General features: G+C 42.5%; 1 long non-coding RNA gene across 1 annotated transcript in view; it reads left to right on the top strand.

Moving 5' to 3' along the window:
- Positions 1-25,683, top strand: part of Pantr1 (POU3F3 adjacent non-coding transcript 1) — a 45,275-nt gene extending 19,592 nt beyond the window's left edge. The window contains 4 exon segments of the long non-coding RNA NR_132639.2: positions 7,190-7,351; positions 8,174-8,336; positions 10,655-10,759; positions 25,423-25,683. This is a non-coding gene — a long non-coding RNA (POU3F3 adjacent non-coding transcript 1).
- Positions 25,684-26,623: the final 940 nt, after the last annotated feature.

Here is a 26,623-nt window from a genome sequence, read left to right as displayed (position 1 = left end):
AACCCATTAATGTAGGCATGGCTCTTTTTATATGTGGTTAGATTTTAACTGGTAGGGAACTTGTGGGTAAAGAATCCAGACGATTTTGCTGTGTAGCATAAATCAATAAGTGGAAATGTATCCATCGACAACATTTGTATTTCTCCCTATTACAAAGCCCTGCTATCTCTTTGAATACAATACACTTTTATGCCCCATTAAAGCATGCTTGACATAGCTTTCAACTACTTGCAAATGCTGAGAACTTGAAAAACATAACATTTACAAAAGATACATCTGGTGCATATTTATATGACTTGGAATAAGGAGTCATTTAAATACTGCTAAGCCATTTCCATATTAGGAGAAAAGATATTCCAGGTCCATATGTGAAATCACTAGCGAAATATGTGTAGGTTTCAATTTCTCCTGCATTTTCTTTTCCTTGACACATGTTAAAAATATGGAAATATTGATTAGGGATTAAATCATCTTTTTGAGTTGCTGGAATTGCTTTCCCTCAGAATTTTATAGATCACACAATTAGGACTAGAGTATATTACAGAGTTGGTAAGTTTTGAAAAAGAAAAGCTGCTTACTCTGGGGCAGAATTTCTTAACTTGGGGGTCATGCATCTGTTAAGCATTAAGAGATGAGGTATAGGGGCTCAGAGAAACCCCTGAGTTGATACACAATTGAGTGCATGCATACAAGTGTGTGTGAGTGTGTATGTGTGTGAGTGTGTGTGTATGTGTATGTGTGTGTGAGTGTGTGTGTATGTGAGTGTGTATGTGTGTGAGTGTGTGTGTATGTGTATGTGTATGTGTATGTGTATGTGAGTGTGTGTATGTGTGTCTGTGAGTGTGTATGTGTGTGAGTATGTGTGTGAGTGTGTGTGTGAGTGTGTATGTATGTGTATGTGAGTGTGTGTGTATGTGTATGTGTGTGTGAGTGTGTGTATGTGTGTCTGTGAGTGTGTATGTGTGTGAGTGTGTGTATGTGTATGTGAGTGTGTGTGTGAGTGTTTTAGTGTGTGTGTATGTGTGAGTGTGTGTATGTGTATGTGAGTGTGTGTGTGAGTGTTTTAGTGTGTGTGTATGTGTGTCTGTGAGTGTGTATGTGTGTATGTGTGTGAGTGTGTATGTATGTGTATGTGAGTATGTGTGTGAGTGTTTGAGTGTGTGTATGTGTGTGCATGTATGTGATTTATTCTTTTGCAGAGAATGCTTTACTTCTGTCAGTAGCTAGGAGAGGTTCTTTACTAGTGGAAAAACTTTAATTCTAGAAAACCTCAGGAATTGGCTTTTGTAAGGAGTAGGTAAGCCCTGCCTACTCTCTGTGAGCCTCCTTTATGTAAAGAAAAGATAGTTTGATGACCTCAGGTGTCCTTTCCAGCTTGGGCATTTGCATTCCTTCTTGGGCTGTTCCTGGGAAGGTTCCATGTGGAGCGCAGGTGATGTCATTCAGTTGAATAGTGTACAGTCACTGTAGAGACGTGTTTGGGAGAGAAGACATCTAAAATTGTACAACTCCTCTACAGTGCCCATGTGGCGCAGCAAGCGTGACAGCCCCCTCCCCTCCAGCTCTCACACGCACTTTAACTCACGTTGCGGGTTCCGTTTTCAGCTGGAAGAAGTGAGGAATCAAGGTTAAGGGTGTTATGTTCTCTACCGCATAGAACAAATAAGGACGACGTAAATGGAAGATTTGAAATCTCCTTGTCAATTTCCTATCTGTTGTCAGTCTGAATGATTTCCAAATCAGAAGAACGCATGGGGATCTGTTTTCCCATCAGTTCTGAGCCTAAGGAATTTGAAGATGGAGTTCTGGGCCAGGAAATGGTCCTGTTTTGAATTCAGAGGCTCTGGGGCTGTGCACAGATGCCAGGCTTTTGATAGATTCCGAAAGATTCCACATGGTATTTCTGACCTCAGAGGTCAGAAAGAATTCCTCATTCCTCGGAGGGGCACTCAGAGAATGACAGAAGTGGCCTGGGAGTTTTGTTATTCCTTCGAGAGAGCTGCTCATGCCTCTGCAGGCTTCGGTGACATGGTCAGCTAGATGCACCCACTCTCCTCACATAGAATGTTCTTCCAGTGGGCGTGAACAGCCTTAGTCTAGAGGCTGTTTCTGAATTTCTATATATTTGGCACAGTGCCACTTCAACTTCTAGAAGGCTCTGGAATCTTCTCACCTCACATTTAATTATTGTGTTGTCATGTAGACCCGATTTCAGAGATAGTGGGACCCCATTGTGCAGCAGTCTTGAGAGGGTCACTTGAAAGATTCCCTTAGGTTGTTTTAGAGCCTTTGTGGTATGTCAGATCCATGTTTTGGCTGAGTGAATGGATTAGACTTACATGCATTCTGCACTCCAATTGCCAACCTTCCCTTTGTCTTTTCCTAACTAAACCTCTGTTTTACATTTTGGAGAGATCAAACCTCAGTGTAACAACGGGTAATGTTCAGGTTCTCTGGAAGATGATTTGTCAGAAAGACAGACAGTCACAGGGATAGGTAGACAGACAGATACACACACAGACATAGATAAATAGATGATAGATAGAGGATAGCTAGTTAGATGATGGATGGATAGATGGATGGATGGATAGATGGATGGATAGATGGATGGATAGATAGATAGATAGATAGAGAGATAGATAGATAGATTTCAGGATTGTAATACAGACTATGGGCATACGTCAATGGTATTGTCCTTACCTGGTATAGGTATGTGAGGTCCTGGTTTTCATCCCCATCACCCTCATTCCCCTAAAATTAAACACTAAATTTTAAGCAATGACTGAAACAGAACAGAGATGTTATATATACCCCCACCATCCATGGCTATGATTTTTCTTGCCTCCTGAAGCAATGTCAAAACCAGAAACATACCTTGCCAGAATTTTCCCTCTTAGCACTTTGCTAGTTGACACCCTGCGCTATCTTCTCTGATAGAACGATACCCGGACTCTGAGCCCACAGCAAGGTTTCAATTTGGACAATTTGGTTATGTTGTGACCCAGGGCCTGGAACTTACTGTGTAGACTGAGCTAGCCTGAAACTCACAGATGTCTCTACCTTCCTCTGCCTCCGGAATGCCGCCATTAAAGTCGCGAGCCACCACACCCCGCAAAGAGCTATTTTTATTATTTTCTGTTTATACGTAGGTATTGTATATACATTGGGCGTGAGTGTGTCTGTGTGTGTCTGTGTCTGTGCGTCTGTGAGAATGCCACATGAATGTGGAGAACAGGAGAGGGCACTGGATTCCCTGGAACTAGAGCTACAAGTAGCTGTGAGCAGTAGGGCCTGGTGCTGGCAGCTGAGCACTGGGCCTCCGGAGGAGGATGTCTAACTGCTGAACCATCTCTCCAGCATGAGGCTAGTCAGTTTTCAAAGGAGTGGAGACTACATTGCCCATTTTTTCTCTTTTTAATTTTTATTAGATATATTTCTTTATTTACATTTCACATATTGTCCATTTTTGATGCTATTTTGTCTCCACGGGTGGAGATCTGACATGACTGCCCACAGTTGGGAGATCTGATTCCTTTTGTTCCTTTGGAGCCTGCCAGGGCCTAGCTGAGTTCCTGGCCAGCCTACAGATGCATTGTGGTTCGGGGATTTGTATTCCGTTTTCTACCTAGGACAATCCATATTGAAAACTCTCTGTCTGTTGTTGATAAAGCCATCAAAGAAGGCAGAGTGATATCCGTTTGTGCTAGCTGGTACACGGCTGTGCTGCCCGCTGCAGACTCCAGCATGCCTCTTGGCAGACAGGCATATGTCTGGTTAATACCACTTCAGTATCATAAGGACTTTGTGGGAAGTAGCACAGAGATGTAGGAACCTGAATAGAGAAAGTACTCTGTAAATCAGAAGTGGGCGCCATTCGCAGCGCCTCAGCATTGATCTGCAGCCAACGTGGAAGATGGTCCGAAAGAGACCATGGAGGAGAGAAAACCGACGAGATGGCGGATGCGCTTGTGTGGTGTTTTGGGAAATGCTTCCCAGCCCTTTGGCTGCCGCCGCCATGCTTGTTCTCATTGTTCTGATTTTGAAACACTGTTTCCTCTTCTTGTTCGGGCGGGGTACTACTGATCAGAACTTAGGTGTGGAGCACCAGCTCAGAGAGGTTTATAGGCTCGCATAGGAGGAAGGAGATCCTTCAATTTGGTCACTGAGCCTGGGAAAATATCAGGGAGTATTTTCTTACGTCTTACAAAAGCGTTTCACCGTTTATGTGAATTCTTGAGCAGTTATGTGAAGAAAATAGGAAACAGTTTATCTATAGATGCCATACCACTGTTTTATTCAATGAAAACCGAAGATCAGAATTCTAGATTCTTCTCTAGCATCACACAGATGATCCAGGACGGTTTTGGTTATCAGTATTTCTACTTTGGGGCTAGAAAACGTTATCATTCTAACTATAAAAACAGCATTTTGTCCCTTCCTTCCTTCCTTCCTTCCTTCCTTCCTTAAACTGGTTGTTCTCAATATTATTTAAGGTGCAAATTTTCTCTTTCTGGGCTGCTATGAACCAGCAAGAGTTTGTCAGTGACAAGGATTGGTACAGTCGACAGGGAAGTGTTCTTTTTCAGAGGTGCAATTCACTGCAGGAAAAGGTGTGGCACATGAAATTATCTCTCAAACTTTCGGATGTATGGGTTTGGAGTATAGAAGGGAATGTCTATATTGCAGGTACAAGTCTGAAGAACAGCCATGTGGTCTAACTCCTATGAGGAAGTGGCACACATTGTTTAATTCTGAGAGAAGTACGTTGTGTATCCTATGCTTAAATGGCCGGCCCATTTTTGTTAAAAGTTATTGATACATTCAGCTAAAACTTCTAGTGAGATGGTGGGGGGAGGGTTAACTCAGGAAACAGATTCGGAAGGGCTAAATTTTGAGACAAGAGTTGCAGGGTTCCAGCAGCTATGTCAAAATCAAAGAACAGCATGGAGAAATGTAGGCAGGGCCCCCATGCCTTTTGCAAAGTCATGGAACAGATTGGGAACATATTCTGTAAGGATTTGAGATGAATGTGAGCCGTGAGGGGTAGGGAAATAAATGGAAAGACTTTAATAAAAATCTGGAGGTTTACAAAAAATCTCCCCTTTTATTTATTTAGCAATCTACATGTGTTTTGAATAATAAAAGGCTTTCCTTTCTCTGAGTTTTGCTGGGCTTTGACAAGAGCTAATGTGTTTATCAGCACTGGCTCAAATGATACAGCCAGTGTTGAGTCTTCCCTTGCCTCTGATGTTCATTTCAGTGTATTTTCTAAGTAGTCAGTACCTACCGACTCCTTTGTGCAGAATTATTTCGGATTGGTAGAGACCTCCCAATTTCTTCCTCCTCCTTGGTGGTGGTTTGAATGCTAAGTTACCTATAGTCTGGACATTTGAATATCTGGTCCCCCTTTGCTGGATGTTTGTGCAGATGTAGGATATAGATCTTTGCTGAAGGAAATGTGTCACTTGGGCTGAGCTTTGAGGTTTACAAGCCTTTTGCCTTTCCAAGTTGGCTCTCTCTGTTTCCTGTTTGTGGTTCACTATATGAACTCTCCGCTGTTCCTGTTGCCATGTCTGGTGCCTGCTGCCATGTTTGCCTGTGGTGATGGTGACAGATTGATCCTTCCTGAACTTCAAACCCCAGACCAGCAACCCTTCCTTTTATAGGTTGCTTTTTGTGGTGCTTTTAAGGAAGGAGGAGAAACATAGCTGATATACTGCTCAAATACTTCTCTCTCCTCAAAAGCAATCTACTCTTCTGATACTATTCTTCCCGCCACCCTTGTTTCCTTTCTTCTCCATGATTTTGCTGGAATTTCTGCCTGTGCCTCATGGTCTATTTCCCTCTCCATATCCTTGAAAATCTTTTGACTATCGTTAGCCAGGACCTTCTTCTGTTTCTGTTCTCTTTGCTCTTATTGATGTACTATCTTGCTCTTTTCATGGTGGTTTATTTTGAAAATTCTAAGCTACTGATAAAGTCAAGCCTACATACACCACTGGACCGATGCCTCTCATACAGTTTGTGTTAACTTGTCAATTGGATTCAATCATAAGAGACTTGTCTGTGGTTGCCCAGGTGACTTTCTCTTCCTCACGGCCATAGACACTGTTTTTCTTTCTCCCCTTCTTTCTTAAAATCCTACTTTATTTGGCAAACTCGAACGCATGTTCAGGGGCTCTCAGCGGAGATTTCTGCCCTGCCGACAGTGATAGAAAGTTTGGTTCCTTCTTAACACTTACGTTGACGGCTGTGGAGGCTCACATGCAATGTGTACTTCAGGATGTGTCTGTGTTGGAGACTTAGTCCCAAGTTGGTGGTCTCCTGAAATGTCATTGAATCGTGAGAGCTCTGAAGTCACTATATTGAGTGTTCTACTAATGGGTGAGGCCAGGTAGGAAGGAGTAGGTCATAGGGATGCATACTTGAAAGATGTATCTTGTCTTTGACACCTCCCCCTTCTTCTTCTCCTCCCCTTCTTCTTTTCCTCCCCTTCCTCTTCTTCCCCCTTTCGTCTTATTCTCCTCTTCATCTTCTTCCTCTTCCTCCTCTTCCTCTGTTCCTCTTCCTCTTTCCCTCTTCCTCTTCTCCTCTTCCTCCTCTTTTTCTTCTTCTTCCTCTTCCTCCTCCTCCTTCCTTCTCTTCTTTTTGTCCCACCTCTGCCTGGCTCATCCTGTCTATCATGAGCCAAACAGCTTTGAGTTCTGTTCTGTCCTTCCACTCTGATGTTTCTGACTTTGGCCTGGAACTTGTGAGAATGTGAGTCAAACGAATGGTCAATCCCTTGTTTACCTTCGGTATTCTGTCGTAGGATGAAACCTAACAGGATAATGGCTCTACAGCCATTGTGGTTTTTAAATCAAACCTGCCTAGGAGTGTGCATGTTGTGTTGATAATTCAGGCTCTACAAGCACCGCTGTTTATATGCCCCTGGGTGAACCAATGAATTCTCTACTTCACTCTGCATTCTCAGACATAATAGAACCCAACTCAAAGGTTTTTTTTCTTCCTTTCTTTCAGGATTTTGTATTGGGTATATAAGTTTTTTTTTCCGTTCTTGCTCAGGTACAAGCTAGACACGGTAGAGGCTGGGAATGAAAAGTGTGTCCAAGCACATACGCGCCATTCACTTTATAGTGTTTTTGACAATGTCCCTGAACACTGTTGAAGACCTGATGCCTCTTTGTAGGAAGCCGGGACATTTCCTTTGGCCGTGGCAATCATGTGATTCATTTGGGAAGGAAGACGATGATCATTAAGAAGCCACATGGATCCGATGAAGGCAGTGACCACTGAGAGGTCAGCTCCATTGTGGAAAATTGGAGCTATTCAGCCTTGTAGAAAACAGGAGGTATGTGCTTATTTTCCAAGTTCAGAGAAAAAGAAAACCATCTCTTTTCTCCCCTCCCTGTTGTTCTTGGCAAGACTCAGTAAGTCTTCAACTCACAAATAAGGCCGGGCCAGGTCTTCAAAGAGCCTCTGTGCTTTGCATGCACTAAGGTTTTCAAACCCAGCTTCAGCTCTGTTGGGGATGGAGCTTGTGGGGAGGATGGGAGGTCAGGCCCAGATGGGACTTTCTCATCTGCTGCTCCAATTCACATACTGTAAAGTACTAGCTTCAATCTGGTTTTCTGGAAAAAAAATCTGTTAAAGGTGGCTGACACTTTGAGCAGTGTGTGTTTAAATGGGCAGCTCTGGAAGTGACGAGGGGGGTCTGCTTGCTTCATAGGGAGGAGATGATGCTTTATTGTTTAAAGTCAAGCACAGCTAGAAGAGATCCCTAAATTCAGATAGAATTACTGGTGTGTGTGTGTGTGTGTGTGTGTTAAAATGGTTTTCTTCATCCCTACCAGTTGTGATACCACCCCCTCTCATTTTGTAGGAACTTTCACTCTGAACTAGATCTTTGGAAAGGAATGAAAGTCTCAGAGTCTTTGTTTACTGTAGGGAGAAGTGTAGATTTCTTCTTTTCTTTATGACCACAAGTGACTGCTGTCTGTTAAGATGTGGAAAGCTGTGGTTTACCACCCAAATCTCAGTGGCTTCATATATCATGACTTTCTCTCACTCTCTCTTTAAGTCTACTGTGGATCAGACAGAGGTCGGCTTGTCATTGAGATTTAGATATCTGGAGTGATGGGAGCTCCTTCTTTACCTGCTTCTTTCACCACAGGGAGAAGGAACTCAGTGAATATTATCCTGGCTCCCAATAATTCTGCCCACTGATGACAACTGCCCCTTCTGCTCAAATTTCCTGAGTCAACATGGCCACTCCTAACTTGGACACGACTGTAGACATTCTGTGTTACAATGAGCCTAGAAGAAAAAAGAGACATGTAAGTGAACTGTGCCATGATTCTCCCCTTATCCACAAAATATCACTAGGTGTTCTCTTTATTATTATAACGAGTGCTGTAAGTCTGAACCTCAACTCCCCCAAACTGTCCTGACATTGCTGGAAGAGTGTTGTCACATGGCTCTACATGACTTCCCATGAACTGAACTCCTCTATCCTCTATACTCGTGGAACTATGAAATGCTTTCAGTGATAATGATTATGATGAAAGTAATATCTAGAATAAAAAACATGCACGAAGAACAATATGTCTTGAAATATTGACTTTTTTCTGCTTTGTTTTTTATTCTTTTAAAACTGTCCTTCAAATCATAATCAATAATAACATTATTGGTGTTAGAGAAATGGCTCAGAAATTAAGAGCATTTACTCTTCCAGAGGATCCAAGCTTTGTTCCCAGCACTCACATTGAGTGGTTCACAATTGTCTGTAACTCCAAATCTCTTTCCTGGCTTTCATTGGTATCTACATTCATAGTCAGAGACTCAGACATAAACATAGAGATAGACCCAGACACACAGACACAGACAGACATAGACACAGACATAGAGATGGACACAGAGATAGAGAGACAGAAATAGGTACAAACAGACAGACATAAAAACATATACAAGGCACATACACAGAGACACAGACAGACACAGACACAGGCATATCACTAAAAGTAAAACAAATCTTAAAAAAGAACAACATAGCTGTGATTACCTTAACATCTGATGAATAGGAATTAAGCCCCTGAAAGCACAGAAAGGGGGCTTTCTGAAGCTGAAGTCTTCTTCAGTTTATCTTTTTGGGTTTTGTAGGTCACGAGGACGCTTCTCTACTAGTGATAAAGTTGTGTTGTCACGGTTACAAATATCACCATGCTCACCATGACCACTACCACACAATCATCATCTCCATTACAATTACTACAACCCATACAACATTATCACCACCACCACCACCACTGTTACTATTAACACTGTCCCCATTACAGCTGATGTCATACTGTTACCACCACCATCATGATCACCAACACTAACACCTCCAACTACCATCACCAACAGCACTATTACTCTTAACCGCCAGCACAAGTACCACTAATTCCAACACAATTGCCATCGTCAGCATCATCAACTACCACAACTATTACAATCTTCGGTATCCTTACCACCACCACCACCATCATCATCATCATCACCGCCATTACTGCTTCCAGTACATATCACCGTCACCACCATCTCTCTTACGTTAAAGAAAGAAGACAAGGCTCAAAATGATACTTGATTACCTGACTGCCCAGAAAGAGGGTTAGCATCTTTTCAACGCTATGCTGCCCTGCTCATGTGGTTTTCTTGCATCAGACTCCTAACTATTTGGAATCACAGGCATGCGCTACCCTATTTAGTTTCACTGCAGTGCTTTGTATGACTCCCTTGCTCCCATCTCAGTGAGGCTGGAGGTCTCCTGTAGAAGGTGGGAGATTCCCATCTCCTACTTAGCAGATCAATGTCCTTCTGCGGCCCTGGCTGTGGTAAGGACAGTGGTGCCTTCATCTTCTTCCTTTCTAAGGAAGGTTCATTTATTTTATTATATATGTGAGTCCACTGTCACTGTCCAGAAGACTTCGGATCCCATTCCAGATGGTTGTGAGCCACCATGTGGTTGCTGAGAATTGAACTCAGGACCTCTAGAAGAACAGTCTGTGCTCTTAACCACTGAGCTATCTCTCCAGCCCTGACCCTTATGGTTGTAACAGCCCATTGTAAAACTCTCGAGCTTTGGTGCCTATAAACATCCTGACTCACTTAGGGAATGATAGCAAGTAGAAAGATTCTTAGCTGAAGCCTAACGCTTAAGAGATTTACCCTTCCCCCTTCAAATATTAATAAGATAACAGTGTTATTAAATTGCCAATCATGTTGAATGTTTGTGACGAATCCCATGTTTCCACCCCATGTAATACATTTTATTATTTTTTCTCTTGGGGATTTGAACTCTGAATGTTTGCTTCTTTGTGGTCCAATTAATCACTAAATAGAACTCTCCCCATCTCTCATCCTTCACCATACAGTATCACTGTATGAAAAGAGACAAATCCTGCAAAACGAAAGGCAGAACACTACCTTGCTGATGAAAGAGAATAGGAAGTAATTAGGACTCGGCGCATTGAAACACTGGGCACTCACCGTCCTTTCTTCATTTTGTTACAAAATAAAAATAAAAAAATAAAACTTGGTCTTCAAAGCAAGATGGGGGGAGCGCTTACCAAACCCCAAAAGTAAGCCACTGATGAGTGCATTGGTGTGGTTTCAGGAAATAGCGAGAGGAAATGAAAACTATTTATTTAACTGAACCAGCCATCCCCCTGCAGATTACAGCGACTGTGCCCAGGACTGTAGGACGGATACAACCCAGCAGGTGAGTTTCCGTTTATTTGCTTCTGACTGTCAGCTTGAACTTGAGTTGTTGAAAACTGTTGCTCACCGGATACTTTAAGAGAGTTTCTTGACTATAAAGTGAGGCTGTCTCAGATTGTATTTTCAGATAAAAAGTACTTAGCTCGATTATTTGAATAGGCAGATAATATTTTTATACATTTTTTGAATTTCCTTCAAACCTTTAGGTTGGTTAAGAGTTTGGGTACATTGTAGAGAGAGAAAGATCATCTATTTTGGTCACGCTAATTTGGAAAGTTTCACTGTGCTGTTTTAGAATGCATTTCATAAGAAAACATTTTTTTATAGGAATTAATTTGGAAATCAGGGCTAGCTATTTTCATTTTAGGCTTCTACTTCTTAGCTCTGTGAATCAGAGCATGCTATTCAAGCTGGGTTGTGTTGGGTTTAATCGTAAGTCTTTTCCATGAGGATGTAGAATGTAGTATATATTTAACTTTAGTTGTTGAGGCTTTATAAAGCCTGGGATATTTGAACTGCAACAGATTACACCCAAATGGGGATCTTTGCTCAAGTGAGGCAAATAGTAGATATGATGTTACCATTTACTTCTTGGTTTCTGTGGTGCTGAGATCAAACACAGGGTCTCACACTAAGCAGATGAGTACTCTGTTGTAGCTACAGCCACGGCCCTAACTTATACTTGAATGAGTTCCTCAGTGCTGTTTCAACCTTGAGCTAAATAACTTTATGTGTATTTCTGGTGCACAGCAGTCCTTTTCTGTAGTAATCATAATTGTCATCATTTTAACCGGTGACAAAATTGACAGCTGACACAGGAGACTTAACATTCCTATGAACCTCTAATGGTCAAGACTGAACTCAGAATGCTCCAACAATGCCAGGTTGGGAGTTAACAAATGTAGGAGGCATCTGTCACAACTGACAGTAGCCTGGTTATGCATGTCAAGGTGTTTTTATGTAGACACCCAGGGCTCGCTCTACCATTGAATTGCATACTCAGCCAGGCCAGAGTTGTTAAATCATTGCTTTAAATTCCTAGGACAGAAGGTCTGATATGCATGTGTGAGGCTTGAAAACCTCTCCAGAGACCAGTGGGGTTTCCAGCTAGCTTCCCATAGAAAAGCTAGTGTGGATACACTCCAATGGCCATTCCCATGATGCCTTCACAGAGGTTGCTCTGCAAAATTACAAAGTCTAGGCTAGAGCCCATCTTTATTAATGTTTTTAAACAGTTGCTCTGGCTTCTTCCTAAGACGTATCAAGTTCAAAGTCACAGTAAGGGTGGGAGCAGCTAAAGTTGAAATGGCTTGAATGTTTAATGTAGCCTTAGAGCGGAAATTGTTCCCCGAGTTGGGAAGCAGGCAGAATATTCATAGGAATTTGAGTACAGGATACTATCAGCCTCAGAACGATATTCCATACCAACTTACTGTTTTTAACACCAGCCTTTCAAGGCTGATTAAGAGAGAAGGAAGAGAGAGGAGTAGATTAAGCTTCTCCAGTCTTGGAACAGGTCTGTAACACTGCTCTTCCCTTTTTCTTGAGGGAGGGAGGATCGTCTCTTCAGGACTTAAGCATTTTGGTGGCAGCGATGGGGTGCAGATCTCTAGCTTTTGGAAAACCATTTTCTTTTTTTTTTTTTTTTGGAGCTGGGGACCGAACCCAGGGCCTTGCGCTTCCTAGGTAAGCGCTCTACCACTGAGCTAAATCCCCAGCCCCTGGAAAACCATTTTCAACTCAGCATGGAACCTGTTTGTTCTGTGTTGTGCTTGGAACAGAGGAATCTAGAAACAAGAACTTGGGCAGTGTTTTTGCAGTTACACGGTTAACACCATTTGCTTTGTTCCTGTGATGTAGACAGTGATTAAAAAAAATAAAACCATAAAGGTATAGACTATGGTGGACATCATTTCAAGATTATAGAATTATATCTTAAAATTAAAGGGTTCAAAAACTGATGACCTAAATCTTTCCCCAAGAATTAACAAATCTCTCATTTCACCCCGTAGGAATGCTCCTCATCTGTAGTTAATCTTAGAATTAACATGGAGCAAATTACTGCCGTGGTGCCTTCAGTAGGGAGTGTGCCTGGTGGCTCAGTTGATTAGAACCCTGTGCTAATGAGGTCACAGGTTCAGTCCCCAGGAGACAAATTCACCTCACTCTGGTCTTCCTTCTGAACCCCCAGCCTGGTCTCTGAGTGGACAAGTGGCCTTGTGGGTAGGAATACGCACTTTTATGTGTGTGCGTGTGTGTGGTTTATGGGAAAAATAACTCTAGCAGATGCATTAAATTAATTTGGAACATGTCAGTGATCATTTAGGGTAACAAAATGGTACCCTAGAGACTGCAAAGACTTCTTGAAGCCAGGTGTCTCATTTCCTGGGTGTGCGCTGGGGAAATTGACTGATATGTATTGGAGGAGAGAGCTATCTAGAGCTAGGAGGTTGGGGGTTTATTTAAGCTGCAGGCTCAGAATGGTGTTTAGGAGAACAGGCTGAGTTACTCACTGATAACTTATGCAAAAGATGGGTCACTGTGTTTTCTATTTAATATGTGTACTCATGCAACCTGTGGGATGGTTCCTCTCCCCGTCAGGTGTCCCTCACCATTTACCTCTGGCCTGCCAGGAGTAAGTGGCTCTCATTTATGCATTTTTTCCATTTTTCACTTCTAAGCCTACCTCAGTCATCGTCTTGTAGGTCCTGTTGCAAGGCTAAGTCTCACCCAATTATGATGAATGCATTGCTATTCTCTGAGGCCATTTGCTGGATTTCAAGTGACTTCCTGCCCTCACCAATCATTCCCAGAGGTTCTCCATGGAGTGGTTTCCCGAAGTCTTTGTTTTGAGATGAGGAGTCATTCACTGTATCGCTGAGCGTGTCACTGAATTCCTCCAACTACTGTACTCAGGACATTCTCTCACTTCATCCTCTGCTTCCCTAGAAGCTGGTACCCTAAATCTACAGCACCACATTTGGCTTAAAAACAAAACAAAACAAAAACAAAAACAAAAACAAAAAACAAAAAAGTTTTTAGCAATGGTGCCGTCCCATTTAGCAGAACATATTGTGTGCAGTGTGCATAGCCTCCATTTTATATGCTATTGTGAGGATGAGTTCTGCTTGAACCTACTGAGAAAAGCATAAACATGGGATCTGGTAGGATAAGAATAGAAGGTACCCACTGAGAACTAAGATACACCTTGCCACACAATGGTTAGAGAAAGATACATGAAGTGAAATGAGAAAGGGTGCCTGGTGGAAAGACTGACTTTGGGAGCTTCAAGGGAAAGAGGTAAGATGAGAGACAGCACTGGGACTGGCAAGAGGACAGTAGATCCGACAGGAAGGGATGGATATAAGACAGGAAGCTAAGAGTCTGGGAGGTATACAAGGCAGGCTATTCCTCAGAACCAAGTGAGAAAGACAGAAAGAAAATAAGAAGAAAGGGAAGGAAGGAAGGAAGGGAGGGAGGGAGGAAAAAAGGAAGGGAGGAAAAGCATGGCATCTCTCAATATCTAGTCAATCCCAGCATGATACAGGCAGTAGGAATGCTCATGGGCAGAAAGGTGGGGTTGGGGTAGAGCACAGTGATAAAAAGTGCTTAGCAGGAATGAGGCCCCGTGTTTCATCTCAGGACACAAATGAACGTCTCATCAAATGCCACAATAACATCATCATATCATCACCATCATCTCATCTCATTATCATCATCACCACCACCACCACCACCACCACCACCACCACCACCGGCAGTAGCAGAAGTGGAGTCACTGAAGGCAAGCTTGGTCCTCTAGCCAAAACATACTGGCATTTTCTAGAAAGTGCTTACCTGAGAAAGGTATGGAAAATAGAGGGGTATTAAAGATATGGTTCCATGTTCACATTCTCTTACCATCATGACCTTATTCACATGAAATGGCCTGACATAGGTTACAGTGCAGGTAACCTATGTGCTACATATTCTGTGTACTATACCATGATGTAGGTATGTGCTATATGCATGAACTTGGTGATCTCTAGAGCAAGATGATGTGGTAGGGCGGGGAGACATGCTTATCTTTGCTTTTTTTTTCTTCACCATTTAGAGCATTGTAACAATCCGTAGTACTTTTCTGATCTGAAAATAAAGGAAAAAATTAAAGAATATAAAGGATTTAAATCATTTCCCATCATTCGCTCTCAAGTAGAAATCAGGTAATGGAACTAAGGTCTGGGCTATCACACAGCCCCTGCTAACTAGGAGTGGAGTCCTATAAAACAACACGAGAGTCACACCTGCTCCACAGAGCGTCGAGCTTACAGCCACCTCACACATAGATAGCATGGGGACAATAGACAGCATGGGACATTGTATGTCCTCAGCAGGCAGGATGTACTGATATGTAGGCTATGAGACAGGAGCAAACAGTTCTTTTAGACCATATGTGTGGATGTATGCCCAGGGGTGGGCGGAGGGGCGTGGAGGAAGTTAACCACAGGCAAAGAACTTGAGCTTGGGGGAGAGGGGCATTGGAGAATTTTCTTCTGATTCAGCTCGAGGGTGACCAACAGTAGTGGATGAAATAAAGTGGCCAGGGACTGTGTTGTTTTATCTCAGATGTACTGTTTTAAAGCAACCCTCTTGGGTTTTTAAAAATTTGATTCAATTAGAGATAAGTTCTTGCTATAAGTTACCTTGGCTGGGACTGACAGACTTTTTGCTTCAGCATCTGCAACAGCTGGGACAATAGCATTCATTACTCAGGTAAGGCACAACTCATTTCCTAGAGACCAAGAGGAGCAGTACAGAGATGATTGCTCTTCTCCTGAATTAAGGGGATGGATGGTTCACAAGGGACCAACAGAGAGAGCGTCTTCGCTCATGACAGAGACAGCCCCGAAGGGAATCTCTTGGAGTGTGCTTGGGAAAATCTGCATCTCGAAACCACAGCAGATCTTTCTGAGTCAGTGTTGGGGAGGAGGGGGCTATCAGGACACAGGGAGATCCAGGAAGTGGGAGGGATGGGTGTTGGCTCTGGATGCCACACAGAGAGGGGACAAGTGACCTTCTACATGGGTTCTGCTCAAGAGTTTGAGTTTCATCCAGGGAACAAAGGTGTGCTTAGGAATCCACTTGTGTTTTACTTTATTTTCAAACTTCAACATGAACATCTGTTGACAGAGAGATCCCTGCATTTTGGGTCATTCCCATGGGTAGACCCAAGCACAGCAATGAGAGCAGTGTAGTGTTTCACCCTGTACCTGAAGGTAGCAGGAAGAGGCATGGGTAAGGTTTCCCTGAATGGCCCTTAATGAAGTATTTTCACAAATAGAACTGCCTCATGCCCTTCACCACCCGGCATACTAGCCCAGGTAGGTATTCACATTTCTTCAGGTTGTTTATTGAAGTATGAAAGACTCAGCCAGAACACATGGTCACGAGCACTCCTGAACCTCATGTCTCAGTTCTGATAAGTTCTCTCAGAGCTGAGTCCTGGGGAAAAGCTCTTAGGGGCACACTAGGAACTGTTTGGGCTCCTTCCATTGGCTTCAGAGGACCTGACTTGTGAGAAAGTCTATAGTGAACAGGAAGCCATGTGTGAATGGCTATGACCTCTCTCCCATTACCACTGGGAGGGAGCCAGCTTGGGGTGGTAAATGCTCACTGGACAGACAGGAGGTCACTTTCTAATCTTTCTCCACAGCCTGCATATCCACAGCAGACTTTATCAGGATTCCAAAGTTCTGATGTTGGGCCACAGGCCAAGCGGATCAATGGGAGTTTCACCCCATCCCCCTACTCCAACACAAGTGTGAAGATGTGATGATTTTGGATTGAGTTGCCTCTCCATAGATAACCATCCTCTTGGAAGCTTCAGTGTCTCGTGCCTCTTGTCTAAGTAACTGCTGTGGTCCCAAGAATCGCTTCTGAAGTTCTGAAGTGTGTCAGTAGTTTGGGCACATATATGCCATGCAGACTAGCTAGTGTAGATATCCAGTTATGTCTGTTTTTCCTGGCAGGTTAGAGGAGCCTCTGGGGCAACCTACTTTTTCAGTTTGAGCATCCAAGTGTAGAGTGTAGTATCCTTTGTCTGAGCTCAAATTAGAAGAGCACAGTCCAAGGGTCTGCCTCTCTGTCAGAATGCTAGGCTATGAACTTGGCATTTGAAATCACCTGTGAATTTGAGGCAGACAGGCAAGTGTTGGTTGTGGTACTGGGCAGAATGGGTTCCTCTCTCTGCACTTCCTCCCTTAAGACTTTGGAGTAGAGTTCTCTTAAACCCATCTTTCACATGGGGTTGATATCATCAACCCTGTATTTAATGGAGGGTTAAACAGATGCTCTGGTACTCGTCCCAAGGCCCCTTTACTCTTGATAACAGGGTTAGTCTTTCTCCAAGTAGAACATTCTCCAGGTAGTGTCCTACCCATTTGCTGTTAACAGAACATGCAGAGGGATATGAAATTCCTCTGTTCAATATTTGTTGTCTTCTCACCGTAAAATGGAGAAAAGGAAACTTATAGCACCACAAAACATCGTGCTTTAAAAAGTCTTCGCTGGGCAACGAATGCAAAGAATATTCTTATTAATGCATGTTCTTATAAATGAAGCATCGCTCATCAAATATTTATGCGTGGCAGTCACAGAAGCCAGCACAGTGGTTAGCAGGCCTAGGGACATTTCCCATGTGTAGCATGGGATGGCAAAGGTAGGGGAGATCCTTCAGTTTTGTGTCATGGTTTTGGGCTCCAACATGAGCAGTATGTGGTGTAGTTTCTGCTCTGGAACCTGTCAGCACTCTCATGTTGCTGATCCTTGTAGGAGACTCCCCTTGAAGTCCATGGGGGTTCTTTGAACAGAAGACATGCAAATAAGAATCAGGCCTGATGTAATCTTGGTATTAGGGACTACTCAACCAAATATTAGCTTTTTAGCTCAGAAACTAGGTTTTGATCATGAGATAAAAGAATTCTTCCTTCCCCTCCGTAAGGCACACGGTATACCAACAGGCAAAGCATCACCATGTGCACACCCAGGAGAGGATAAGTCTGCTAATTACTGAAGAGACCTAATTAAGCCTCAGATAGACACTGTCGTGCTTCATTTTTTACCTTAAACATATGAATAGGATAGACAATCCCGATTCCAGGGCTAGTTGCTAAATGAAAAACAAAACAACCCCCACCCCCAACAATGTTACTCTCTGGAAATATCACTCATCTGATGTGGTAATTTAGAAAAATATATCTATTAGAGATAGTTAGAGATATATGTATGTTTTTTGGTTGGAAAAGCTTCACCGATGAAGCACAAAGCTGCAAATTGTAGACAGGTTAAGTAAATTAAATCACTCACTGTCGTTTTTTCCCCCCTCTTCTTTCTTCAATGGCTTTAAAAGTTAAAGGTAATTTGCAAAGAAAATGCTCAGTTTGAATTGGTTTGTAATATCTGTTAATGATCTTGGAAAAAAATTCACGTACTCACAGTTCTCTCCCCAAGGGAACTCCAGCGTGCTATCGGGAAAAATTTCCAAAGTCTGAAATGTCATTAGCTAGTGATTTTCTTGAAGTAAAAAGCCCAGAAAAAAATTTATAGAAGGTATACAAGTGCACAGGACAATCACTCTGATGAATAATGTCGGTGTTTTTCATAATGTTTCATATCTAAAAATGCAGCAATTGAAAGCCAGGCTTCTAAGCTCCAGAGCTGCTTGAGTTAGCTTGGTGTAGTCATCCCTTCTGTTTATTTCACACATATATTGAGCTCTTCCGTATATTTATAGATTGTTGTTGTAAAAACAGTCGTGTTAGGAACAATTTTGATTATGTTCCTTGCATTTACCTTTTGGAAACACAAGGTGTAGCCTAAATACAGACCTACAGGTGCTGCCTCCCCAGGTTAAAACAATAGCCTGCTTTAGAGTGTTCAGGCAGGTGCCTGGAGTAGAGGTGGGAACACCAGGCAGATTGGAGGGCTGTTCTGTATTAGGTAACAGTACTGTGAAACACTATAGTAAGGGGGAAATATCCCCTTGACCCCCGGCTGCTGGTGGGCTTTTGCCTGTGTGCACAAGAGGCTTTGGAATGCATTGCTATATCCATGTAACTGCAGATTCCATCCTGACTTCTGGAGCCAGTATGGGGGAGGAGCTGGATCTTACTAACTGTTGCTATGCTGTTCCCCCACTCTGGCTTGTCCACCTATACTTTGTATACATTGCAGGAGAAAGTGCTTTGTACATAGTCTCTATTTGTTGCTTTTTAAACCCATTTTGTGTACTGAGACTAGAAACATGGGAGCCTCTAGCAAGCCCTACAGGATTGTTCTTAGTTTTTGTTTAAGTATAACATTTTTATTAATCCGAGAATTCCATATACACATGCAATGTATTTTTGATCATATTTGTCCCACACGTTTTGCCTAACTCCTCCCACATCTGTCCACCCCTCTCAACTTCAAGTTCTGTTTTAAAAAAATAACCAACTGATTTCAATTTGTGCTGTTTATATGCTTATGGGGATGGTTCCGTCCATTGGATGTTGGTTGGAATATGGTTGACCTATATGGGATCACAGTGTTAAAGAAAGCTGACTCTTCTTCCCTTTGAAGCTGCAAACATTCGATAGACCCATGCTAGACTGGGACTGGCTTGATCTCACGCAGACGACCACTGTGCTGTGAGTTTATGTGTGTAGGGGTCCTGGTCATGTCATGTCCACTATCATTGTTTTGCTGTGGTTCCTTTTGACCTTGAGCTCTTAAAAGAGTCCTCTCCCCCTTTTTGTATGATGGTCTCTAAGCCTTTAGGAAAGGTTGTGATACAGATGTGACCACTCCACTGATGCTGACTAATTGTGTTTCTGTGTTAACTGTCATTATAGTATCCTTATTTCTTTTACACTGTATCTTTAGTTCTCTTTCTCTCTCTTCTTAGTTCACTGTAAGATATTCTCTCCCTCTAAGTCTAGCTGGACTAAATCCATTCTTCCTGTTTTCTATCTATTACACACACACACACACACACACACACACACACACACACACACACACACACACGTTGAGTGACATCATGAAGCAAAAAGAACATTTGGAATGTTTAAATTAGGGCTTCGTTGGAGTTCCACATATGGAAGATGTGAAGAGCACAAATGTGGCACTCCGTGCATCAATCCGGCGTTAACACAGCCTCTAACCACACCCACCCATGACAGGAAAAGTAAGATCAGTGACTGATATTCCCAATTGCTCCTATGATGCAATGCTAGCTTCTTCTTTCCCGAAGGTATCCACATTCCTAATTTTTGACACCATGGATTTGTTTTTCCTCTCTCTCTCTCTCTCTCTCTCTCTCTCTCTCTCTCTCTCTCTCTCAGCTCATATAAGAGGAACCACACAGGAGATATTCATTTAAAAATTATTTTGCTATGCTAGATATTCTCAACATGGAATAGATACTCATTTATTCTGTCTTTCTTCTCTCAGCATTATGTTGGCTACAAATTGTAGTACCTATTTTGTTCACAAAATACCGCATATTGCAAAAGTGTATCCATTTTATTTTCCTGAATGTTTCAGTTATTTTGAGTTCTAGATGATTTCAGAGAGCTCCCCTGTAGGAGTTCCCGAGTGCATCTTGCTGAGTGTGTGCATACGTTATGTTTAGTCTAAATTTACACTGAACAAGAGATTGCTAAATCGTAGGGCAGAGCTGTTCAATGTTAGAACATAATGCTGAGCATGCATACCTTTCCAAAGCGACTGTGTCAGTCTTGAGCAGTGAACATGGTTGCTTTGAGACTCTGTTCATGCTTACTAGTCATTCTGGCAGCATGCAGTAGGCTGGCACTGTAAATTTGTCTACTGGGCATTTGTTGTCCTTTCTGAGAATTCTTCTTAAGTTGTGCTCTCTCTCTCTCTCTCTCTCTCTCTCTCTCTCTCTCTCTCTCTCTCTCTCTGTTTGTGTGCACATGTTACCACATACATGTGGTAACTAGAGGAGAACATGGGGTGTCCCTATTTATAGATCTCTGTCTCATTTTTTTAAGATGAGGTGTTTCACTAAGCCTCAAGCTCACTCTTTTTGTCTAGGTTGTCTGGTCAATGCCTCCTGGAATCCACCTGACCTTGACCGTACTGTATTGGGGCACAGGAGGCTGTGTTTAGCCCTTATGTGAGTGCTGAGGATTTGAAATCAGGTTTTCATGCTCAAGAGGCAAGAGCACTTATTGATGGAGCCATTGCTTCAGTCCAGACTGCTTATTTTAATGTTGAATTTTCATCTTTTTTTGGTGATTTGTAGGAGATATGCATGTAATTTACATATGGATCTCTTATGGTTTCAAGTTTCAAGTGTTGAGAATGTCATGAGCTTTCTGAACTTGACTCTTCACTTTCTTTATGGTTTCTGAGGATGGGTTCATTTCTTTATGGTTGGTACTTTTTGATAACTGGAGAGAGTTTTTCCTTATCCCCAGGCTATAAAAACATCTTAATGATGTTTTCTAGTAAGTTTGCTATTTCACTCTTTATATTTAAATCCAGAGTCTACATGGCCTCCATTCTCCTCTCTTTGCCTCTTTTCATCCTTTTTCCAATTTCTGTATTTTACCTGCCCCATATTTCTTTCTTGTAACCAGGACTGAACCCCAAAGATTCTGTGAATGCCAAATGTTCTACACCACGGAGTTGTATTCCTGGTGGATGTCACTGATCAAGTTAGCCCTTCTGTTGTGTCTGCTTCTGTACTGATCACAGGAAAGACCTTTTCCGCCAGTGCTCCGTGTTGCCATTTTTTTACTGTAAGTTAAATACTCCCGTCATGCACAATGGTGGTGTGTCCTTTCCTCTTTATTCATCCAGTGCAACAAATTGTTCAGCAGGGTTCTCTCATACTTTTAAGTGACAATTTCATACATGCACATACACAACAGCTTTTAGTCCAAATGCTCCATTCCTGCCCTCTTCCACGGCAACTCTTCTTCTACCCAACATGGCCCCTGCCTGCTTTCCTATCTATTTTTCCAATGGTTTTTGAATGTTAACCAATCTTGTATTTTGGATTAAACCCAACTTGGATGTGAAGGTCTTATTTTACATCCCGTTGCATGTGTTTTCTTCATTTTGGCAATGTGCACTCTCATAACGATGTCTGTGAATTAAGTGTGACTACAGTTTTCGGTAATGTCCTTGTCCATCACGTCATCAAATTCAGCTTGTAAAGCGAGAGAAGAGATTATTTTCTTTAGATTTCTGTTAAAGGGAACATGCCGGAAGTCTAGGGAATACACCGGAAGTCTAATTTAGCAGAGCAACCTAACAGCGTTTCTTGAGAGCTCGCCACAGCTTTCTCTCCTTTCAGTCTTCTGTGTGTTTTAACTTAGACTTGAAGTGGGAGACTGGCTTCTGTATGAATTTTTGCATAGGAAAGTAGATGTAACCGAACTGTTTGCTGAGTTTCCAAACGCCATTCAACAGTGTATGTATTCTTGTGTGTGAAGCTGAGGTTAGTTACTCTGTTTTGATTTTAGAAGCCATGAGCCATGGCCATGTAGATTTAAAAGAAAACCTACGACAGGTTTTCTACGACAGGAGAAGTCCCCGGGACAAGAGATGAACAATCAGTTCTTACTTCTGCCCATCATTCATCTGTGAGACTAGATAGATAGAAGAGACAAAACACGGTCCTCATGGTGAATCTTCAAAGCTAGTTTTATCTGTGACTTTGACCCTTCAGGCACTGATCCTGAGAAATAATTTTTACTTGAAAAACATGCTCCAGTCCTATGCCATGTAGGACCCTCTTTTCTTGGTTGGTGTTATCCTCGTGGAGGGCAAACCTGTTATCACCAATAGCCTGGACTCTGAACTGGTCAGCTGACCATATTAACCCCTTGCTGATAACCTTGAGCTGGTTTTGTATTGCTTTGCAAGGTGAATGTGGGCTTGGCACAGGGTCATTGGCACAGGGTCACCTATGACCTGTAATTTTAGTTTTTGTAGGCTGCTGAAGCACATTCAACCCCTAGATTAGAGAATTTCTTGTTTTATGCTGCTGCCGATCTAACCAGAACCTTCTGCCTGCCAGGCAAGTATTCTGTCTCAGCCTCACTCTTGGCTCTGGACTGGATAGTTTATAAATACAGGAAGTGTACTCACTGCTCCTAGTTTTAGAAGTGGGGAAAGTCTAAGGTGCCAACAGCTGCAGTGTCCAGTTAGAGCCTTATAAATGGTGTCTTGGCTGCATTCTTGCATGGTGGAAGACTCAGAGAGCCAGGTTGTGCATTTTTTGTTTGCTTTCAAATGAGGGCACTATTCTCATTCATGAAGGTGGAGAACCCATGATTTTATCATTACCCAAAGGCCCCACCTCTTAACAATGTCACACTCTGTATCGGCAATAATTTTTATTCACACAACCTACAGTAACCTGGAGAGAGAGAACTGAATACTGAAGTACCACTGCAATCATATTGGAGTTTGAATATATCTGTGAGAGATTATTTCAATTGATTTCTGTGGGACAGTTCAGCCTACTGTGGCCTGCCCTGTCCCTAGTCCCTAGGGAGATGGGCCTTGGCTGTGTAAGAAAGCCATCCAAACATGACCCCGAGAAGCAGCGCAGTAAGCAGCATTCTTCCATGGTTTCTGCTTCAGTTCCTGCTTGGCTTCCCTCAGTGATGGACTGTGACCTTCACATGTAAGGTGAAGTAAACTCTTTCTTCCCCTAAGTTGCTTTTGGTCATGGTATTATTAATTTTATTTTTAATTTATTTATTTCCATTTTGTGTGCACTAGTGTTTTGCCTGCATGTATGTCTGTGTGATTGTGTCAGATTTAAGAGTTATTACAGTTGTGAGCAGCCGGGTGGGTGCTGGGATTTGAACCTGGGGCCTCTGGAAGAGCAGTTAGTGCCCTCAACTGCTGAGTCATCTCCTCAGCCCCAGTCATGATGTGATGTTTATTACAGCAACAGAAAACAAACTTGAACAGCCACCTCATGGTTTGCAGCAAGAGGTTAACACGATCAGGTTTCCATTTACGAGTGACCAGCTGAATGCCTGAGAAAGAATGGACGGGCATACAGACAGTGTACCAGGATAAAGCAGGAACACGAGAAGACACCAATATTCAAACTACAGCACCTGGTTGTGCCTTGGCTCTCCAGCTTGCTTTCTTGGCTACTCTAGTCTTTGGTCCTTCACTCTTGTTCTAGTCTGGCTTTGTCTACTGCTAGCTGTCTGTGGACTAGGGTTCTAAGTGTCTTGGCTTCTGTTCATGCTGGTCTTCCTACCTACAACAAACCATCTATGTGTTTTTCAATTCTTTAATAATAATTGTAGGCTGGATCGTCTTGTCTCCATCCAGCCGGGGCCTCTGGCTCTTCTGTCCATCATTTGTCTTTGAGACTAGATAGACGTGGGGCTGCTTGTGTCAGAGTGCTGGCCCCAGCGATCTGGCTGGATCTGGGATTCTCTCTCTCTCTCTCTCTCTCTCTCTCTCTCTCTCTCTCTCTCTCTCTTTCTCTCTCTCTCTCTCTCTCTCTCTCTCTCTCTCTGTGTGTGTGTGTGTGTGTGTGCATGTGTGTGTGTGGTGGGGGTAGGTGGTCAACTAACATTTATAGGTACACACAGCTCAAGCCACAGCAGCCAGCTGACAGCCCTAGGTTTCATTTTGCTTTTCTGTATAAGACTGGGATGGAAGTAAGAGGTCAAAGTGCACAATCAGTATGAAGGTTGGAGGCCAAGGCTGGAGGGATTCTGTCATTCTGCATCTCAGTGCTCTCCCTGTGTAACAAAGTGCAGTCCAGTTATTAAAATATTCTTATGATGGATGCCACCTTTTATTGAATAGATTAGCAACAGGGATCTTCTGTGAAGGTTGATTTCTCCTGAGCAATTTAAAAAATTCAAACAAAAAAAAAAGAGAGTCCTGCTTAAAAGGCAAATTGAACAAGATCCTGCCCCTGTCTCTTATTAATAAAAGAGTTTACACAGAAACTCTTTAAGAGGGTGTGCGAGGGATTCACAAGGATCATTAAAGTCTACTAGACATTCACTTTCACTGTGTAAAATTGGCCGTGTCCTCAAGATGGTATCACATAAAAATGGGCTTTCTGAGGCTCTTCTCTGTGAATGAGCCCTGGCTGCACAGTGGGGCATTCATTTTATTTGGCCCATTTATTGCGAGTACATTCTAAATTTGGCCTTAATTATTTTTCCTTTCACAAAAAAATATTTTGTGGGATCTTTTTGAACCCTGACTACTTCCTTCTTGCCCCTTAAAACAGAAGCCAGGAGTGTTATTTTTGTTCTCTTCTAATTAAAATAATTGCTTGGTTCCTTTTAACTAGCTTCATGCAGTTATTAGCCTAATACATGGATGGGTGCCATGGGGTGCTTGAGGAACAACATGAAAGGTGATCACGCAGCTTCACATGAGAAAGAGTCCGTGGTGCCAGGGAGAATGATTTTCTTTCAGCCGGCATTTCAGAAGGGCCTTTTCGTAAACCTGCCCTCCCACACCCGCATTGAAGACTGTTCAATGAAAGAATAGCTCTGTCTCTTTCTGAAGGTGTACAGCCAACACAGTTCGATGTGAAGAGGACCACTTGATATGCTGAGCACAGCACAAAGACCTGGGTCTGGCTTTAATCTCTACTCCTGCTTTGTCTTTCAGAATAACTGCCATGGAAGAAGGATGCCCCTCCTGCCAATTGGCACTTATCAATGACATCGAGGGAGAGGGACAGAGTGCCTAGGTATGAGCCTTCATCAAGTGTTATGAAGGCTCTACTCCAACAGAAAGTGCTCATGTGAAGAAATGATGCTTTTGACAAGACTTTCCTCTGATCTGGTGCTATCCAGGGGTTGGCAAACAGGCTCCCTGGGCCTCATTCCTGTTGGGTATTCTTGTGAATAAAGTTCTATCAGACACAGAGCTACCCACTGTTTTCTGTATTGTTTACAGTGTTAGTGTATTTACAGGACACCAAATGGCTGCAGTAGAGACTGTATGGTCTTAAGAAACCTCATGGCTCTGTACAGAGGAAGTTTAGGTCCTGATGTCTAATATTTAGTTCAGTATGTATCTACTAAACACCACTGAAGAGATACATGTGTAACAATTTTCCTTTGCTTCCCTAGACCCCTGCAGCCTGCTCTGCCACTGGAGATGATATCCTGGGCTGAGCACATGTTTTTACAACAGCAATAACTTAACAAAACTGCTCATGGCCCTTGGTGATTCACCCATTTTATGAGTAGAAGTGGCATGTGAAGGAAAGGAAGCAAAGGTTTAGGGGGAGAAGTCAGGGTCAGAGATAAGGTTCTACCATGGTTAGTTAGCTTAGTGGCAGATGAAGATAATGGCCGGCACTTCCTCTGTAACCTAGGAGAGCTAGACACGTTAGCACCTTGTGGATGGATGATGTCTTTACCTAATGATGTCTGTACTTTAGGGTCGATATTGTATAGTTATGCTTCTGGACTAAAAGACGGATATCTTTGCTGGGCATGGTGACAAGCATCTGAAATCCAAGCATTCTAGGTATCCATATTTTTGACCAGTTTACACTACAAGTTGTGATGCTATCTTAAAATATGGATGTGCATAGTCCCCAGCTGGTTGAATCCATACAGTAAAACCAGGTATTTTCTAAATGATAAGCTATTGTATTGGTGGTTAATTATAACATCTATAATAATATTATCTATAGAAACATGTTATCATCTCTCTTGGGTATGTGAGGATTAAGGTAACATGGCAGGTAGGCCTGAAAGGGCAGACTTTTGGCTTTATGTTGCTGTTCTTTCTAATATTCTGTATGTTTGTTTACATCATGTGTCTTTTAGAAATGTTCTGTACCAAGTGGGGCTGC

Source organism: Rattus norvegicus, chromosome 9 (assembly GCF_021556685.1).
Source record: "Rattus norvegicus strain SHRSP/BbbUtx chromosome 9, alternate assembly SHRSP_T2T, whole genome shotgun sequence".
Lineage (NCBI taxonomy): Eukaryota > Metazoa > Chordata > Mammalia > Rodentia > Muridae > Rattus > Rattus norvegicus.
The sequence above is the reverse complement of the archived record's forward strand: the minus strand, read 5'-3'. Positions and strand labels throughout refer to the sequence as shown.